The 19,496-nt window shown below is 47.9% G+C and overlaps 1 long non-coding RNA gene across 1 annotated transcript in view; it reads left to right on the top strand.

Annotated features, from left to right (window-relative positions):
• The first annotated feature begins 227 nt into the window (after positions 1–227).
• Positions 228–19,496, top strand: part of LOC144507766 (uncharacterized) — a 124,673-nt gene continuing 105,404 nt past the window's right edge. Inside the window, exon 1 of the long non-coding RNA XR_013500140.1 lies at positions 228–428. This is a non-coding gene — a long non-coding RNA (uncharacterized LOC144507766). The remainder of the gene's footprint in view (positions 429–19,496) is intronic.

Below are 19,496 nucleotides of genomic sequence, written 5' to 3'. Positions count from 1 at the left end.
GCTCCCGAAAGTAGACTGCTGACTGCGAGCACGCTGTGTACTGCTGTTAGAGTTTGTAAATAAAGGGATTTTGGTGAAGGGACTTTTTTTAAAGTTAAAGTTTATTCATTAGTCACAAGTAGGCTTACATTAACACTGCAATGAAGTTACTGTGAAAATCCCCTAGTGGCCACACTCCGGTGCCTGTTCGGGTACACTGAGGGAGAATTTAGCATGGTCAATGCACCCTAACCAGCACGTCTTTAGAGTGTGGGAGGAAACTGGAGCACCCAAAGGAAACCCACGCAGACACAGAGAGAATGTGCAAACTCCACACAAACAGTGACCAAGCCGGGAATCAAACCCAGGTCCCTGGTGATGTGAGGCAGCAGTGCTTACCACTGTGCCACCGTGCTCTGAAGACTTATTACGCTCCCAAAGGGGGGCAGGTAGGTAGACAACATGCGTAAATCAAGAAGGCAGTACATCGATGCTCCAAAAAAAAACCCCAGATAAAATAGGCAGGATTAACGGGCTGATGTGTTTAGGTCACTGCACTGACAAACTGACAATTACCATACAGACAAGACTTGAAAGCATTCACTGTTTGAATCTGAAATTCCAATTAGTCACTGCAAAGTATGGTGTGTGAACCTGGGTCCAATTACAACGTTATGCATGCTCTGTAACAGCATCGAATGGGGCTGGCTTGCCCTACTGAATGATTCACGCAGGCCATCATACCTGCAGGAGAAGCGACCCAAGCTGGAGATGCTTCTGTGAGGTCTACAAGTTACAGTCTTCTGTCTAATCATCGTGTCACGATGGGGGCTGAACATCTTCCATTTGGACATGCTTCACTTCTGCAGCCGCACAGAATTAAAGTGTCGAAATTAAGTGAGAAAGGTCAACCGGTAATGGATGCATCTTGCAAACAGCCCTGTTCACAAGGTGCAGTAGAAGCGATCGATACTGTGTCAAAGGCTTTTTGGGCCTATTAGATTATCTTTCACTTGCCTTTATCCTCCAAACCTTTCTCTGTATCTCGCACTCATGCTCTTGTTTTGTCCTCTGACCCCCCTGCACATACAACCCCTCGCGCTCACAGGCGCACTCTTTGGGGTCGATATTAACCGTGTGTGGCTGGATGGGTTTTTTTCCTTCTCTCTCGCTCTCTCGCACCAACAATTTTTCACCTCTCTCACACATGCAAACTCTGTGACCCTTGTTCTTTCTCTCTCAATGTCACACACTGGTGGGAGGGGGAGTGCGGGGCGGGGGGGAGGGGGGGGGAGAGAAGGTGGAGAGAGAGAGAGAATTTCACTTAACATTGTAAGCAGGCATGTTGGCCAATTCATAGAATCATTTCTCATAGAGTCATAGAGGTTTATAGCATGGAAACAGGCCCTTCGGCCCAACTTATCCATGCCGTCCAGTTTTTACCACTATGCTAGTCCCAATTGCCCACATTTGGCCCATATCCCTCTTTACCCATGTAACAGTCTACATTCTTTTTAAAAGACATAATTGTACCCGCCTCTACCACTACTTGAAATAGAGTCATAGAGTCCCTACAGTGCAGAATAGGCTATTCGGCCCATCAAGCCTGCACCGACTATCTGACTGCGCATCCCATCCAGGTCCTATCCCCGTAGCCCCATGTATTTACTCTGCTTATCCCCCTAATCTGCACATCTTGGGACACTAAGGCGCAATTTATCATGGCTAATCCGCCTAACCTGCACATTTTTAAAAATTCATTCGTGGGACATGGGCGTCGCTGACTGGCCAGCATTTATTGCCCATCCCTAACTGCCCTTGATTGGTACAACTGAGTGTCTCGCTGGGCCATTTCAGAGGGTAGTTGAGAGTCAACCACATTGCTGTGGCTCTGGAGTCACATGTAGGCCAGACTGGGTAAGGACAGCAGATTTCCTTCCCTAAAGGTACATTAGTACATTTCCTTCCCTAAAGGTACATGGGGAGGTAGTAAATTGGATTAGACACTGGCTCAATGGAAGAAGCCAGAGAGTGGTTGTGGAGGATTGCTTCTCTGAGTGGAGGCCTGTGACTAGTGGTGTGCCGCAGGGATCGGTGTTGGGTCCATTGTTGTTTGTCATCTATATCAATGATCTGGATGATAATGTGGTAAATTGGATCAGCAAGTTTGCTGATGATACAAAGATTGGAGGTGTAGTGGACAGTGAGCAAGGTTTTCAAAACTTGCAGAGGGATTTGGACCAACTAGAAAAATGGGCTGAAAAATGGCAAATGGAATTTAATGCAGACAAGTGTGAGATATTGCACATTGGAAGGACAAACCAAAGTAGAACGTACAGGGTAAATGGTAGGACTCTGAAGAGTGCAGTTGAACAGAGGGATCTGGGAATACAGATGTTTAATCCGGATAAATGCGAAGTGATGCATTTTGGAAGAAATAATGTAGGGAGGAGTTATACAATAAATGGCAGAGTCATCAGGAGTATAGAAACACAGAGGGACCTAGGTGTGCAAGTCCACAAATCCTTGAAGGTGGCAACACAGGTGGAGAAGGTGGTGAAGAAGGCATATGGTATGCTTGCCTTTATAGGACGGGGTATAGAGTATAAAAGCTGGAGTCTGATGATGCAGCTGTATAGAACGCTGGTTAGGCCACATTTGGAGTACTGCGTCCAGTTCTGGTCGCCGCACTACCAGAAGGACGTGGAGGCATTGGAGAGAGTGCAGAGAAGGTTTACCAGGATGTTGCCTGGTATGGAGGGTCTTAGCTATGAGGAGAGATTGGGTAGACTGGGGTTGTTCTCCTTGGAAAGACGGAGAATGAGGGGAGATCTAATAGAGGTATACAAGATTATGAAGGGTATAGATAGGGTGAACAGTGGGAAGCTTTTTCCAGGTCGGAGGTGACGATCACGAGGGGTCACGGGCTCAAGCTGAGAGGGGCGAAGTATAACTCAGACATCAGAGGGACGTTTTTTACACAGAGAGTGGTGGGGGCCTGGAATGCGCTGCCAAGTAGGGTGGTGGAGGCAGGCACGCTGACATCGTTTAAGACTTACCTGGATAGTCACATGAGCAGCCTGGGAATGGAGGGATACAAACGATTGGTCTAGTTGGACCAAGGAGCGGCACAGGCTTGGAGGGCCGAAGGGCCTGTTTCCTGTGCTGTACTGTTCTTTGTTCTTTGTACAGAATTCCCTAAAAGTGACGTCACAGGTGGATAGGGTCGTAAAGAGTGCCTTTGGTACATTGGCCTTTATAAATCGGAGTATCGAGTATAAAAGTTGGAGTGTTATGGTAAGGTTATATAATGATGTGGAGATGCCGGCGTTGGACTGGGGTAAGCACAGTAAGAAGTCTCACAACACCAGGTTAAAGTCCAACAGGTTTATTTGGTAGCAAATACCATAAGCTTTCGGAGCGCTGCCCCTTCGTCAGATGGAGTGGTCTCTGTTCTCCAACAGTGCACAGACACAGAAATCAAGTTACAGAATACTAATTAGAATGCAAATCTCTACAGCCAGCCAGGTCTTAAAAGGTACAGATAATGTGGTTGGAGGGAACATTAAACACAGGTTAAAGAGATGTGTATTGTCTCCAGACAGAACAGCTGGTGAGATTATGCAAGACCAGGGGCAAGCTGTGGGGGTTACTGATAATGTGACATAAATCCAACATCCCGGTTTAGGCCGTCCTCATGTGTGCGGAACTTGGCTATCAGTTTCTGCTCAGCGACTCTGCGCTGTCGTGTGTCGTGAAGGCCGCCTTGGAGAACGCTTACCTGAAGATCCAAGGCTGAATGCCCGTGACTGCTGAAGTGCTCCCCCACAGGAAGAGAACAGTCTTGCCTGGTGATTGTCGAGCGGTGTTCATTCATCCGTTGTCGTAGCGTCTGCATGCAGACAACGGATGAATGAACACCGCTCTTTAACCTGTGTTTAATGTTCCCTCCAACCACATTATCTGTACCTTTTAAGACCTGGCTGGCTGTAGAGATTTACATTCTAATTAGTATTCTGTAACTTGATTTCTGTGTCTGTGCACTGTTGGAGAACAGAGACCACTCCATCTGATGAAGGGGCAGCACTCCGAAAGCTTATGGTATTTGCTACCAAATAAACCTGTTGGACTTTAACCTGGTGTTGTGAGACTTCTTACCAAGGTTATATAAGGTATTGGTGAGGCCGAATTTGGAGTATTTTGTACAGTTTTGGTCACCTAGTTACAGGAAGGATGTAAATAAGGTTGAAAGAGTGCAGAGAAGGTTCACAAGGATGTTGCCGGGACTTGAGAAGCTGAGTTACAGAGAGAGATTGAATAGGTTGGGACTTCATTCCCTGGAGCGTAGAAGATTGAGGGGAGATTTGATAGAGGTGTATAAGCTTTTGATGGGTATAGATAGAGTGAATGCAAGCAGGCTTTTTCTGCTGAGACTAGGGGAGAAAGAAACCAGAGGGCATGGGTTAAGGGTGAAAGGAGAAAAGTTTAAAGGGAATATTAGGGGGGGCTTCTTCACGCAGAGAGTGGTGGGAGTGTGGAATGAGCTGCCGGATAAAGTGGTAAATGCTTTTAACATTTAAGAAAAACTTGGATGGGTTCATGGATGAGAGGAGTGTGGAGGGATATGGTCCAAGTGCAGGTCAGTGGGACTAGGCAAAAAATGGTTCGGCACAGACAAGAAGGGCCAAAAGGCCTGTTTCTGAGCTGTAATTTTCTATGGTTCTGTGGTTCTAGCGACCCAGATGGGTTTTTCCGACAATGGTTTCATGGTCATCAGTAGATTCTTAATTCCAGATTTTTTTTATTGAATTCCAATTCCACCATCTGCCGCGATGGGATTCGAACCCGGGTCCCCAGAACATTAGCTGAGTTTCTAGTCTAGTGTAAGAAGGAAATCTGCCGTCCTTACCCGGTCTGGCCTACATGTGACTCCAGAGCCACAGAAATGTGGTTGACTCTCAACTGCCCTCTGAGGCGAACTAGGGATGGGCAATAAATGCTGGCCCAGCCAGCGACGCCCATGTCCCACAACTGAATTTTTTAAAAATTGGGTAAACATTGGAAGGAGAGGAACTTGCAGGGTTATAGGGAAGGAACAGGTCACTTAAATTCTTTCAGATAGCCCGCAAGGGGGCTGATAGGCCATATGGTTTCTTCTATGCTGTAACATTCGGTGATTTATGTGTCAGAGGCCTCGTGTATCATATTAAACAGGACCCGCTGTTTGGAACAGGAAGGTTATGTTGGCAGCAGCACAGGGAGTCAATGGAGTGATGTGGATCTCAAACCATTCTGAGACCTTGAGAACCAGGCTGAGATATTGAAAACCCAACATTTTAACACGGGGCGACACGACGGCACAGTGGTTAGCACTGCTGCCTCACAGCACCAGGGACCTGGGTTCGATACCCGGCTTGGGTCACTGTCTGTGCGGAGTCCGCATGTTCTCCCCGTGTCTGCGTGGGTTTCCTCCGGGTGCTCCAGTTTCCTCCCACAGTCCGAAGGACGTGCTGGTTAGGGTGCATTGGCCGTGCTAAATTCTCCCTCAGTGTTACCTGAACAGGCGCCGGAGTGTGGCGACTGGGGGATTTTCACAGTAACTTCATTGCAGTGTTAATGTAAGCCTACTTGTGACACTAATCAATAAACTTCAAACGTCATATCATGTACGTGGGTGGGTTTTGAATGAGTTGAGATTTCTCCTGTGAATTCTATCGCTGGGAGCTGATAGTTAAGGAAATGGAGGGTGCGGTGGGAGATAGTGTTGGGAGAATGGCAGCAGCCACCCTGATGCTGGACATAGTTATAATCCAGGCCAGAAACTCTGAGGTGTTTTATGAAGTCAGCCTCGACCATAAGTTTTGCACTTTGAATTTGGCACAGGTAAGTATAAGATGTTTCACTCCAGCTATGATTCAAATGACCCATGAGGGAGCTTTTACCAAACCAAATTTATTTCGGAATACAGTTAACATATCATAAGACAATTAACAATAACTTTTACCAATTACAAACAAGAAGAAAACAACCCTGACATTGTATATACTTTAACAGTTCAATGTACTGTCCCAAACAAACAACCATTCTTACAAACATACACCCGTCCCAGGTTTAGCACAGAAAATACGAATGCTCACATGATTCTGGATTTTCTAGCTCTGCAACACTTATGAATTAGTCCTTTGGATGGAGAGTTGAAACTCTGACTTCTCAGCCCAGTAACTTCCAGCACATCTTGAGATAGAGATAGAGCCATTGCTGGCCACTAGCTAGCAAGTCACCAACAGCAAACCTTTTATTCCAGAGAGGCAAGAAAAACTGCTTCCAACTAGCCAGCAAAATTTCTAATACTAGGAAGAGAGAGACAACACACTGCATCCAGCCTGGTCTCCAAACACCTTCTAACTAGTCAATAATGGCTGGTGGGCCCTTGTCTAACCAATGAAAGATCGGGCCCAATTTTAACACGGGGCGGCACGGTGGCACAGTGGTTAGCACTGCTGCCTCACAGCGTCAGGAACCCGGGTTCGATTCCCGGCTTGGGCCACTGTCTGTGCAGAGTCTGCACATTCTCCCCGTGTCTGCGTGGGTTTCCTCCGGGTGCTCTGGTTTCCTCCCACAGTCCACGATGTGAAGCTTAAGTTTATTCATTAGTATCACAAGTAGGCTTACATTAACACTGCAATTAAGTTACTGTGAAAATCCCTGAGTCGTCACACCCTGGCACTTGTTCGGGTACACTGGGGGAGAATTTAGCATGGCCAATGCACCTAAACCAGAACTGAAAGCAAGAACCCTTGTGAGGAAAAAAACCTGTCCCACCTGGGCCTGTCAATCATGTTCCCCCCCCCCCCAATAATTCCAAAAAGGCCGTCAACTCCAAGAGAGTGCATTAGGCCCTGATTAAGAATAAACTGAAACAACTTAAATCAGTTAAGCAGCCATAAAAGGACATTGGCTGGAATATTACCGCCCTGTCTGCCACAGGAATCGGAGCGGGCGAAAGACGGACAATGGAAAGGTCCATTGACCTCGGGCAGGGTTTTACGGTTTCGGGACGAGTGAGGCAGTAAAATCTCACCCGTTGAGTCAGACAGGTCGGCAACAAGCACAACTGGGAAAATGCTGAGGAAATCAGAAACACAAAGGGGCTTGGGGAGTCATTGTTCAAGATTCTCTTCAGGTTAACGTGCAGGTTCAGTCGGCAGTTGGGAAGGCAGATGCAATATTAGCATTCATGTCGAGAGGGCTAGAATACAAGAGCAGGGATGGACTTCTGAGGCTGTATCATGCTCTGGTCAGACCCCATTTGGAGTATTGTGAGCAGTTTTGGGCCCCGTATCTAAGGAAGGATGTGTTGGCCTTGGAAAGGGTCCAGAGGAGGTTCACAAGAATGATCCCTGGAATGAAGAGCTTGTCGTGTGAGGATCAGCTGAGGACTCTGGGTCTGTACCCGTTGGAGTTTAGAAGGATGAGGGGGGATCTTATTGAAACTTACAAGATACTGCGAGGCCTGGATAGAGTGGGCATGGAGAGGGTGTTTCCACTAGTAGGAAAAACTAGGACCAGAGGGCACAACCTCAGGCTAAAGGGACGATCCTTTAAAACAGAGATGAGGAGGAATTTCTTCAGCCAGAGAGTGGTGAATCTGTGGAACTCTTTGCTGCAGAAGGCTGTGGAGGCCAGGTCATTGAGTGTCTTTAAGACAGAGTGTGGTGACCCACTGTAATTACATGTTGTATGCCTGGACACACCCCTGCTGCACCTGACCCGAGACTCCTCCCTTTCTACCTGAACGAGGTATAAAGGTGACGGTTCCTCCCCCCTGCCTCAGTCTGGGCCAGGTTAGCTACAAGGGTATGTTCCAGTTCTTTGCAATTAAAAGCCTGTTATTTTCACTCACTCGCTGGAGTCCTCGTAAATTGATGGCGCATCACAGAGATAGATAGGTTCTTGATTAATAAGGGGATCAGGGGTTATGGGGAAAAGGCAGGAGAATGGGGATGAGAAAAAAATCAGCCATGATTGAATGGCGGAGCAGACTCGATGGGCCGAGTGGCCTAATTCTGCTTCTATGTCTTATAGTCTTAAAGGCCATCTGAAAAGAATTGCAGAGAAACATGATCAAGCAGAGGGGAAGCATGGGAAGCAGATTTAGGACTGAGTTGAGGAGGAACTTCTTCACACAAAGGGTTATGAATCTGTGGAATTCCCTGCCGAGTGAAGCAGTTGAGGCTACCTCATTGAATGTTTTCAAGACAAGGATAAATAGATTTTTGAACAGTAAAGGAATTAAGGGTTATGGTGAGCGGGTGGGTAAGTGGAGCTGAGTCCACGAAAAGATCAGCCATGATCTTATTGAATGGCGGAGCAGGCTCCAGGGGCCAGATGGCCTACTCCTGCTCCTAGTTCTTATGTTCTAAAATACAATTCTTAAAGGCACAGTCGTGTCACAACATCGAGATGGAAAAGCTGATGGAGCCAGCAAGAAATGAAGTGGATAGGGGCCGCGAGCTCCGAGAATTCGGATCACATCAGCCATCAGCCAGTGGTATCAGGGCGACATTAATCTCCGGCATGTTTCTTCCCCCAGCATTTCTATTAAGCAAGGGGATCATAAATAACGCATGTTGTCATGGATGGGGAGGCTTACACTGTGCGACGACCAACGTATCGCTGCAATGGGTTGCCTGCCAAGTTGGATATTGCCAGCTAGTCAGTAAGCAGGACGTTTTTCCCTGTCAGGAAGGGAGGGTAATTAAACAGGTCGGCAAGGATACTTGGCGCTAAGGAGCAACGTGCGAGGCAGCATTTGTACATGATAATAACTGCTGTCACGGGCTCTTGAGATTTTGTTAGGCCTGTCAGATGTGTTTGCACAATGCAGGCAAAATGAAATTCAACTCTCTTTGGTGCCATCCAGTCCCAGATAAGGAGAGGCAGTTCAGCAGCTCGAAACTGGGCCAATCTGAACAATCTCGACAGGACTTTCCGCAACTAAAATTAAAATTAATAAACAGACACACACACACACACACACACAGAGTCACTCCTGGAGAACTAATGTCAAACATCTATTTCTTTTCTAATAACAGCCTCCGTGAAAATTCTCCTGCTTCAAGAATCGAGTGTTCTCAATCTGTCACGCGAGAGGAGTAGGAGTATCTATATTTTCTTTCTCTGAATTACTGCCAGAAAGTGGCTCCATGAAGATTGGCCTCAGGAACATCCAGTTGGACACCTTAGGCTAATAATGGCGGACGCAACGGGTGAGGAGACCATTGGTGGAGATGGGATTCATGAGATTGGTGGTAGCACACTGGTTAGCGCCGCTGCCTCACAGCGCCAGGGACCCGGGTTCGATTCTGGCCTCGGGTCACTGTCTGTGCGGAGTCTGCACGTCCTCCCCGTGTCTGAGTGGGTTTCCTCCGGGTGCTCCAGTTTCCTCCCACGGTCCGAAAGACGTGCGGGTTAGGTTGGATTGGCCATGCTAAATTAACCCTAGTGTCAGGGAGACTAGCTCGGGTAAATATGTGGTGTTACGGGAATAGGGCCTGGGTGGGATTGTGGTCAGTGCAGACTCGATGGGCCGAATGGCCTCTTTCTTGCACTGTAGGGGTTCTATAAGGTCCACTGAAATGGATGACCAGCCTGTGGTTTGGAGGCTATATTTTTTTGGCTGAGATTCTGGAATATTGACCGGGTTCTGGGGAGAGATCTCCGCGCTTTCTCACCGAGAGAAACAACCTCCTGAACCACTTCAGTAGAGCATCTTGCCTGGAGGGCAAGGTCTCTGAGAATGCAGCACATCTGAGTGCTGGCAATATTGTACACCTCCCAGATTATGTGCTGAAGTTACCAAGCGAGACCTGAATCTAAAGTGACAGGTCAAAAAAATGCCATCTTAGAATCATAAATCACTGTATTTACTATTTCTGTACATGGAGCTTTTACAGATAGCATTTTGACAAGGTTAGCTCATCTCCTATAAGCTCACTTTCTCTATATCAACAATATCTGTGTCTTATTAGTATACTAACTTCAGAAAAAGCTACACATGCAAGATCACAACTGCTGAGTAATTTCTTTCCCCCCCCCTCAGTTTCTTCTGCCAATTATCTTTATAGTGTCCCTTGGTTACTTACCCTTCCGCCAGAGGAAACTCTTCCCCCTCATTCCATCAAATTTCTTTGAGATTTGGAAAGCTTTTCTCCTTACTCATCCCCGCTCCAAGGGGAAGGAACCCAATGAGCTCTCCCAATCTTTCATTCATAGAACCATAGAATCATAGGATCCCGACAGTGTAGGAGGAGGCCATTTGGCCCATCGAGCCCACACCGACAACAAATCCCACTCAGGCCCCTATTGGCACGGTACTGCTGCCTCACAGCGCCAGGGACCCGGCTTCGATTCCCGGCCTCGGGTCACTGACGGTGTGGAGTCTGCACGTTCTCCCCGTATCTGCGTGGGTTTCCTCCGGGTGCTCCGGTTTCCTCCCACAGTCTAAAGGACGTGCTGGTTAGGGTGCATTGACCCGAACAGGCACCGGAGTGTGGCGGCTCGGGGAATTTCACAGTAACTTCATTGCAGTGTTAATGCAAACCTACTTGGGACTAATAAATAAAACTTTTACCCGTAACCTCACTTATTTACCCTGATAATCCCCCTGACACTAAGGGGCAATTTAGCATGGCCAATCCACCTAACGCACACATCTTTGAACACTGAGGGGCAAGTTGGCATGGCCAATCCACCTAACCCGCACATCTTTGAACACTAAGAGGTAATTTAGCATGGCCAATCCCCCTATCCCGCACATCTTTGGACTGTGGGAGAAAACCGGAGCACCCGGGGAGACACGGGGAAAACGTGCAAAATCCACACAGACAGTGACCCAAGTCGGGAATTGAACCCGGCTTCTGGGTGCTGTGAGGCAGCAGTGCTAACCACCGTGCCACTGTGCCTCCCGTGTTGCCATTCTAATAAATCTCCTCTGTGCCCTTCTAAGACCTGAAGGGGGCAGGAGGAGATTATAGAATCCTACAGTGCAGAAAGAGGCCATTCGGCCCATCAAGTCTGCACTGACCACAATCCCACCCAGACCCTATCCCCATAACCCCGTGTATTTACCCTAGCTAGTCCCCCTGACACTAAGGGGCAATTTGGCATGGCCAATCACCCTAACCTGCACATTTTTGGACTGTGGGAGGAAACCGGAGCACCCGGAGGAAACCCAGGCAGACACGGGGAGAATGTGCAGACTCCGCACAGACAGTCACCCAAGCTGGGAATCGAAACCGGGGGATCCTGGCGCTGTGAGGCAGCAGTGCTAACCCACTGTGCCACATCTCACAGTGTAAACAAACCTTGGCTGAATGCACTTTTCCAAGCAGCAATGAGCAAGGCACAGCCACCTTGTTCCGCACAGCCTTCCATTGTTGTCAGCGAGCGGATGTGTGGACACGGAGGGCACTACAGAATTTAGCCTGTCAATTAATTAGAACGTTAACGTGCCAGCCAGCTCCCTCGAGGCTCGCCTGCCCTACCTTGGGAATTGTGTGAATATCACTCCGGCTGTTGGGAGTGGGAGTGTTTGTCCTGTGATTATGACTCACTTCACAAGCGAGAGCTTTCACTGCTGACTGAGGGAAGTGTCAAAGGGGGGAGCCAGACATGTTCAGAATCCTGGGTGGCAGGGACAAGCTGGAGAGTTAAGCACCTGTCTCCAATGATAGCGAGGAGAGTGTTGAAGTGGGGGGGAGTTAAAAGTTAGACACAGCGCTGAATTCTCCCTTTTGAACACAGGCAGTTTTCATAGAATCATCGAATCGCTACAGTATTGAAGAAGGCCATTCGTGGGGGGGTGCTAGCAGGGTAAATACGTGGGGTTACGGTGGTAGCCGCTGGGTGGGTTTGTTGTTGATGCAGGCTCAATGGGCCGAATGGCCTCCTTCTGGGGCGGCACGCTGGCACAGTGGTTCACGCTGCTGCCTCACAGCGCCAGGGACCCGGATTCGATTCCCGGCTTGGGTCCCTGTCTGTGCGGAGTCTGCACGTACTCCCCGTGTCTGCATGGGTTTCCTCCGGGTGCTCCGGTTTCCTCCCACAGTCCGAAAGACATGCGGGTTAGGTGGATTGGTCATGCTAAATTGCCCCTTAGTGTCAGGGGGATTAGCTAGGGTAAATGCATGGGGTTATGGGGGGTAGGGCCTGGGTGAGATTGTGGTCAGAGCAGACTCAGTGGGCCGAATGGTCTCCTTCTGCACTGTAGGGATTCTATAGACATAGAAATATAGAAGATAGGAGCAGGAGGAGACCATTCGGCCCTTCGAGCCTGCTCCGCCATTCATCACCATCGTGGCTGATCGTCCAACTCAATAGCCTAATCCTGCTTTCTCCCCATAACCTTTGATCCCATTCGCCCCAAGTGCTATATCCAGCCGCCTCTTGAATACATTCAGTGTTTTGGCACCAACTACTTCCTGTGGTAATGAATTCCACAGGCTCACCACTCTTTGGGTGAAGACATGTCTCCCCACCTCCATCTTAAATGGTCTACCCCGAATCCTCAGACTGTGACCCCTGGTTCTGGACTCCCCCCACCATCGGGAACATCCTCCCTGCATCTACCCTGTCTGGTCCTGTTAGAATTTTGTAAGCCTCTATGAGATTCCCCCCCTCATTCATCTGAACTCCAGCGAAAACAATCCTAACCTAGTCAATCTCTCCTCATACATCAGTCCCGCCATCCCCGGAATCAGCCTGGTAAACCTTCGCTGCACTCCCTCGAGAGCAAGAACATCCTTCCTCAGAAAAATTCCATGTCACCTCTGGATCATTAATGTCCCTGAGGGAAGGAAATCTACCATCCTTACCCGGTCTGGCCGACCTGTGACCCCAGAGGAGTGGTTGATTCCTAACTGCCCCTCTGAAATGGCCGAGTGAGACACTTGGGGCAATTAGGGAAGGGCAAGAAATGCTGGCCTTGCCAACAAGGCCCTCATACGGTGAAAGAATAGGGAAGAAATAATTCCTACCCTCCTCAAGCAATGAAAGCTCTTACTAGATTACCAGATCTACAGAACATTCTAGGCAACATTCTGTTCGCTGCAAGAACACATGTTTTATTTTGGTAATATAATTTCATTGTTAGACCTCTTAGGGATAGATTGGCCATGGGTAACAATAAGGCAATTAATTATGCATGGCATGCAAATTAGGGCATGGAAGATTTATGTACACAGGAAGACGCCTGTTGTACGGATAAATAATGGAAAGGTTTTGGGAACTCCTCACCCTCATCCATTTGGGGGAACGCCCACGGCAACAAAGCTGTCACTCACTTGCTGCTAAGTGGACAATCTGACTGAAGGAAGTCACAAGATAGCTGGAGCGGTAAGTAAAACAAATAGCAAACTGGGTGTGGTGATAGCTCCTCTCAATCCTGCGCTGAGGCAGGGTAAAGTAAAATTCATCTCTCTTCAATTTGAGCTTGAATTTGAGCTTAAAAACCCCTTGAAGGGGTTTTTAAAAATGCTCATCTCACTTTCACACCCCTCCCTATCTCCATAACCTTCTCCAGACCTACAATCCTCCAAGATCTCTGCGCTCCTCTCATTCTAAGTGGCAATTTAGCATGGCCAGTCTACCTAATCTGCACATCTTGGGACACTGAGGGGCAATTTAGCTTGGCCAATCCACCCAACCTACACATCTTTGGACAGTAAGGGGCAATTTAGCATGGCCAATCCACCTAACCCACATATATTTGAACACTAAGGGGCAATTTAGCATGGCCAATCCACCTGACCTAGACATCTTTGGACACTAAGGGGCAATTTAACATTGTATCCCTCCATCACCCTGCACTTTCATTGCTCCACCACTAGCGGGCATGCTTTCAGCTGCCTCGATCCTAAGCTCTGGAAATTCCCCTTGCATTGGCTGTCGCTTTAAGGGAGTAAGGGTGACATGACCTGGGAATCAATCGAGGAATAGAGCAGTGGGGGGAATCAACCTTGCAAGCAAGCGTGCAGTTCCGGAACCTTCTCAGAAACTGGCTGCAGCCACGAGGCTGCAAGTCTCTGTGTTGTCTTTATCTGTAAATAAAAGTGTTGTTGTTTTTCCCCTATCCAATGAACAAGAATTATTACGCCTCCCAAATCCACTCTGCCTCTCTTCCTCTCTCTCCTCCATTAAGACGCTCCTTTAAATCTACACTCAAGAATAGCTTCTTTCCTGCTGCCATCAGACTTTTGAATGGGCCTACCTTATAGAAACATTGAAGATAGGAGCAGGAGGAGGCCATTCGGCCCTTCGAGCCTGCTCCACCATTCATCATGATCATGGTTGATTGTCCAACTCAATAACCTAATCCAACTTTCTCCCAATAACCTTTGATCCCATTCGCCCCAAGTGCTATATCCAGCTGCCTCTTGAATACATTCAATGTTTTGGCATCAACTACTTCCTGTGGTAATGAATTCCACAGGCTCACCACTCTTTGGGTGAAGAAATGTCTCCTCACCTCCGTCCTAAATAGGCTACCCCGAATCCTCAGACTGTGACCCCTGGTTCTGGACTCCCCCACCATCGGGAACATCCTCCCTGCATCTACCCTGTCTGGTCCTGTTAGAATTTTATAAGTCTTTATGAGATCCCCCCTCATTCATCTGAACTCCAGTGAAAACAATCCTAACCTCGTCAATCTCTCCTCGTACATCAGTCCCGCCATCCCCAGAATCAGCCTGGTATATATTAAGCTGACCTTTCTCTACACCCTAGCTGTGACTGTAACACTACACTCTACACCCTCTCCTTACCTTCTTCCCTATGTACTCTATGAACGGTATGCTTTGTCTGTATAGCGCACAAGAAACAATACTTTTCACTGTATCCCAATACATGTGACAATAATAAATCAAATCAAATCAAACCTTTGACCAAGCTTCAGATCACCTGTCCTATTGGTCTGGATTTCGCTATCAGTTGCAAAGGAATGGCCTTTCGCCATGTGTTGCTCATTTAAAAATAAAATTTGAAGTTTATTTATTAGTCCTAAGTAAGGCTTACATTAACACTGCAATGAGGTTACTGTGAAATCCCCCGAGTCGCCACACTCCGGCACCTGTTCGGGTCAATGCACCCTCACCAGCACGTCTTTCAGACTTTGGGAGGAAACTGGATGTGGTGAACTACAGTTGTGCCTTTGTCCTGTCTGGACCACCGTTGTTGTGTTTGTCATGCCTGGACACATCCCCTGCCGGCTCCTCCCCTTGTCACCTAGTATAAAGGTGGCTGTTTCCTCCCTCTTGTTCAGTTCGGGTCGGTTATCTGTTAGGATATGCTCCTAGTTCTGTCATGAATAAAAGCCTACAGTTGTATTGGCACACAAGTAGTCTTTTGCCTGATTGATAGCGCTTCACTGGAGCACCCGGAGGAAACCCACGCAGACACGGGGAGAACATGCAGGCTCCGCACAGACAGTGACCCAAGCCGGGAATCGAATCCGGGTCCCTGGTGCTGTGAGGCGTCGATGGTAGTCATGATGTGGAGATGCCGGCGTTGGATGGAGTTGCGTGCTCCGAAAGCTTATGGTATTTGCTACCAAGTAAACCTGTTGGACTTTAACCTGGTGTTGTGAGACTTCTTACTGTGCTGTGAGGCAGCAGTGCTAACCACTGGGCCACCGTGCTGCCCTGCACTGCTGTTGAATTGTAAATGAAGGGATTTTGGTGAAGGACCTCTGCCTCCAAAGATGTCCATTGACAGGATGTCAATGAGTTTCAATGGTGGACACTTTGTGTTTGCGTGCAGATGTCTAGTTTCAGCTTCTAAAATGCATTGAATCTTTTGTTTCGCTGATGCGTGTCTGTCCCTTGTATCTGGTGGTGACGTGTTTCTCAGGGAATGTACAACTGTCCTTTTACACATGTTAATGTGTCCAGGTACATCTTTGGTTTTCAATTGTCTAAGGTCGAATCTTGCAAAGGGCCTGTCTCCAGGCACGCTGCTTTGGACTGAGGTAATCCCAGCGTGCCTTGCTCTTAGGCCAATTGCTATGTCAGTTTGTTGTGCCTGCACCCCTGGCCTGACGTTTGTCTGCAGTTGGTTTCCTCCCAATTACACAGAGGGTGGTACGTGTGTGGAATGAGCTGCTGGAGGAAGTGGTTGAGGCAGGGACATTGACAACATTTAAAAGGGAACTGGACAGATACATGGATAGGAAAGGTTTAGAGGGACATGGGCCAAATGCCGGCAAATGGGGTTAGCTTAGATGGGCTTTTTGGTCAGCATGGACCAGTTTGGGTCGAAGGGCCTGTTTCTGTGCCGTAGATTCTATGATTCTATGTTATTCAAGCAGTCATAGGTTGCTACAGTACCCCGTTCGGGACTGTCACTCCCATTCATCCATTTTAACAGCGGTTTGTTTTATTCTGAGACTATAAACAATGGCTGTAGTAAGATTGTTCATGGACTCCCAGGACATCGGCATTCTCTGCGGCAACAAGAACGGAAAGTGCTGGAAAATTTCAGCAGGTCTGACAGCATCTACGGAGAGAGAATAGAACCAGCGTTCCGAGTCTGGGTGACCCTCTGTCAAAACGTTGGCTCTATTCTCTCTCCACAGATGCTGTCAGACCTGCTGAGATTTTCCAGCATTTGCTTTTCTGTTTCAGATTCCAGCATCCGCGGCATATTTTGCCTTTACATTAGATTGCCCCTTAGATGGGCGGCCCGGTGGCACAATGTTAGCACTGCTGCCCCACAGCTCCAGGGAACCGGATTCGATTCCCGGCTTGGGTCGCTGTCTGTGCGGAGTTTGCACATTCTCCCCGTGTCTGCGTGGGCTTCCTCCGGTTTCCACCCACAGTCGGAAAGACGTGCTGGTTAGGGTGCATTGGCCGTGCTAAATTCTCCCTCAGTGTAACCCGAGCAGGTGCCAGAGAGTGGCGAGTAGGGGATTTTCACACTAACTTCATTGCAGTGTTAATGTAAGCCTACTTGTGACACTAATAAATACATTTTGACTTCTGTCCAGGGGGTATTAGCAGGGTAAATATGTGGGGTGAGAGAGATAGAGCCTGGGTGGGGTTTTCGGTGGTGCAGACTCAATGGTCTGAATGGCCTCCTTCTGCACTGTAGGGATTCTATGGGTAGAGTCATAGAGGTTTACAGCATGGAAACAGGCCCTTCGGCCCAACTTGTCCATGCCACGCTTTTTTTAAACCCCTAAACTAATCCCAATTGCCCGCATTTGGCCCATATCCCTCTATACCCATCTTACCTGTAACTGTCTAAATGCTTTTTAAAAGACAAAATTGTCCCCGCCTCTACTACTACCTCTGGCAGCTTGTTCCAGACACTCACCACCCGCTGTGTGAAAAACGTGTCCCTTTGGACGCTTATGTATCTCTCCCCTCTCACCTTAAACCTATGCCCTCTAGTTTTAGACTCCCCTGCCTTTGGGAGAGGAGAAATCAGAGCAGTTTCAATTAATCCCATCCCCCCGCTCGTAACACGTGGGGAAAGGTGAATTAAGGGTCAAACCAGCCGACATTGGTTCAAACCAATGAGCAGAGAAAGGAGTAACAGAAAATTCATTGCAGGGCGATCAATACTTGGAACGGATGTCGAAAGGAGAGGGTGGAGGAGAAAGTCCTGGCTGCCCTTGAGAAGCGGATAGTGTAGCCCAAGAAGTAACCGGGATGTGGGTGGGAAAACTGAGATCGGATCCAGTGTAATTATGTTGTCGCCACTGGGGAACATTGCACTTGTGAAAAAGCAAAATGCGCAGGAGTACCAGAATGGTTACACATTTTTAGGAAAATCCTTTTCGGAGGAGTGACGCCGGCAATGAGACAGATAGAGAATTCAGAGGTACGCGTCTTTATATTAGATCAGACAGAGTGAGTTATGAAGGTGATGTGTTTCACTCGGAGAAGTCTGTCTGTTGCTCTCGAGGGGGTTAGCCAGCTCCCTACTTAGAATTCAGTGAAAATTGCAACAAAAGAAATGAGATTTTCAAAAAGCTCGGCACTTCACGATAACTGATACCTTATGAAAAAACCTACACGCTCGCTAGCAACATACCCTCCCCCTCCTCAACTCTCAGAGAGCAAGCTGGAAGCGGAAATAAATATACTCGTCGTGGGTGCTGGCAGTGGGCAGTGTTATTAAAGTTCCACCGCACTGAGGTAACGGTCCGTAAACTCTTTGGAAAATGGAATTTTACGGCCCTTCCTACCACTTCTATGGGCAGCAGACACATTGCGGTGTGTCTGGAGTCTTTAGGTGTCCAGATTACTGAGAACCTGTCCTGGTCCCCCCACGCCGACGCTATAGTTAAGAAAACCCACCAATGCCTCTACTTTCTCAGAAGACTAAGGAAATTTGGGCATGTCCACTACGACTCTCACCAACTTTTACAGATGCACCATAGAAAGCATTCTTTCTGGTGGTCTCACAGCTTGCGATCGCTCCTGTTCTATCCCAGACCGCAAGAAACTACAAAGGGTCGTGAATGAAGCCCAGTCCATCACACAAACCAGCCTCCCATCCACTGACTCTGTCTACACTTCCCGCTGCCTCGGCAAAGCAGCCAGCATAATTAAGGACCCCACGCACCCCCAGACATTCTCTCTTCCACCTTCTTCTGTCAGGAAAAAGATACAAAAGTCTGAGGTCACGTACCAACCGACTCAAGAACAGCTTCTTCCCTGCTGCTGTCAGACTTTTGAATGGACCTACCTTGCATTAAGTTGATCTTTCTCTACACCCTAGCTATGACTGTAACACTACATTCTGCACTCTCTCCTTTCCTTCTTTATGAACGGTATGCTTTGTCTGTGTAGCGTGCAAGAAACAATACTTTTCACTGCATCCTAATACATGTGACAATAATAAATCAAATTAAATCAAACATGTAGGCCAGACCGGGTAAGGACAGCAGATTTTCTTCCCTAAAGGACATTAGTGAACCAGATGGGTTTTTACAATAATTGGCAATGGTTTCATGGTCATCAGTAGATTCTTAATTCCAAATTTTTATTTAATTCAAATTCCACCATCTGCCGTGGTGGGGTTCAAACTTGGGTCCCCAGAGCATTGCCCTAGGTTTCCAGATTACTAGTCCAGTGACAATCATAGAATCCCTACAGTGCAGAAGGAGGCCATTTGGCCCATCGAGCCTGCACTGACCACAATCCCACCCAAGCCATTTTGCAATAACCTCATGTATTTACCTTGCTAATCCAATGACACAAAGGGGCAATTTAGCATTGTCAATCCATCTACTCTGCACATCTTTGAACTGTGGGAGGAAACCAAAGCACCCGGAGGAAACCCACGCAGACATGGGGAGAATGTGCAATCCCCACACAGACAGTCACCCAAGGCCAGAATTGAACCTGTACCTTCGCGTATTTACCCCACTAATCCCCCGAACCTCCACATCTTTGGACACGAAGGGGCAACTTAGCAAGGCCAATCCACCTAACCCGCACATCTTTGGACTG

The sequence above is a fragment of the Mustelus asterias genome, chromosome 19 (genome assembly GCF_964213995.1).
Source record: "Mustelus asterias chromosome 19, sMusAst1.hap1.1, whole genome shotgun sequence".
Lineage (NCBI taxonomy): Eukaryota > Metazoa > Chordata > Chondrichthyes > Carcharhiniformes > Triakidae > Mustelus > Mustelus asterias.
Note: the sequence above shows the minus strand (reverse complement) of the source record. Positions and strands in the feature narration are given on the sequence as shown.